The 1,383-nt window shown below is 35.9% G+C and overlaps 1 non-coding gene across 1 annotated transcript; it reads left to right on the top strand.

Annotated features, from left to right (window-relative positions):
- Nucleotides 1-464: 464 nt before the first annotated feature.
- Nucleotides 465-537, top strand: Trnat-cgu. The gene has a single exon. It is a non-coding gene; the product is annotated as a tRNA-Thr (tRNA).
- The last annotated feature ends 846 nt before the right edge of the window (nucleotides 538-1,383 follow it).

Below are 1,383 nucleotides of genomic sequence, written 5' to 3'. Positions count from 1 at the left end.
TATATATATATATATATATATACGTATATACATATATATACGTATATATATACGTATATACATATACGTATATACGTATATACATATACGTATATACGTATACACATATACGTATATTCGTATACACATATACGTATATACGTATACGTGTATACACATATACGTAAAGGACATGATGGCATTTTATTACACAATGATTTTTCATAGGACTTTATTCGTTGAAAAGCTACAGGGTAGCCTACGATGTTCCATCATATCCTTATTAAACACTGTATATGTACCTTTGATGATTTATATTATATTTATTCAACAGTGTTAACGGCTAACTTTCTTCAATATCATATATAATATACGACAGTATATCTAGCCGTATTTCCAGATTTATCTGGCCGATCGGCCTCTTGAGGCATAGCATTGTGTAATACAATATTCCCGACGGGTATTTGGACCTGTTCAACCATGAAGCCTTCGTGGTCTAGTGGTTATGACGCTCGCCTCGTCAGTGAGAGGTCGCAGGTTCGAATCCCGTCGAAGGCATTTTATTACACAATGATTTTTCATAGGACTTTATTCGTTGAAAAGCTACTGGGTAGCCTACGATGTTCCATTATGTCCTTATTAAACACTGTATAAACTGTACAAAAAACATTCCGTACAGCCAAGCATTGCGCATGAGACGCATTTGTTCTTCGGATTTAGATTTTCAGAATCAAACAGAAGAACTATCCGGACACCTCCGGAATAGAAATTATCATCGAGGACCCATTGAAAATGCTATAAAAAAAAAGCAAAGGACATACCTCGTACTTAAACGCTGACGTACAAACCACGTCAACGATCGACCAGAGTGCCACTGGTCACTACCTATCACCCTAGGTTACCACCACTAAGGGCTATAATTCAGAAACATATGCCCATTCTACAGACCACAGAACGTCTTAGGTCTGTTTTTCCGGATACACCGTTCATAGCTTATCGCAGACCACCTAACCTTCGTGATATATTAGTACGATCTAAATTTAAGAGGCAAACTAACTCTTGCGACAACCGTAATTTGGGTAGTCATCTTTGTAGTTTATCATGCAAAACATGCTCCTTGCTTGATTCTACACAATCATTCAAGAGCAACCAAACAAACCACATATTTCGGATAAGGAAATCAATTAATTGCCTCACCAAAAATATCATTTATCTCATAAATATTAAAATATTTGTGGTAAACAATATGTCGGAGAAACAAAAAACACTCTCCGTATGAGAATGACACAACATAGATCAGCTATCAGAACATCTAAACTTGATCAACCAGTAGTCGAAAATTTCAATTTAGCTGGTCATTCAATTTCAAATTTCAGAGTGATTGTAATTGACCACAATGCCAGT

Source organism: Anneissia japonica, unplaced genomic scaffold, assembly GCF_011630105.1.
Source record: "Anneissia japonica isolate Jap-2015-1 unplaced genomic scaffold, ASM1163010v1 scaffold284919_len1405_cov93, whole genome shotgun sequence".
In the NCBI taxonomy this organism is placed as follows: domain Eukaryota; kingdom Metazoa; phylum Echinodermata; class Crinoidea; order Comatulida; family Comatulidae; genus Anneissia; species Anneissia japonica.
The sequence above is the reverse complement of the archived record's forward strand: the minus strand, read 5'-3'. Positions and strand labels throughout refer to the sequence as shown.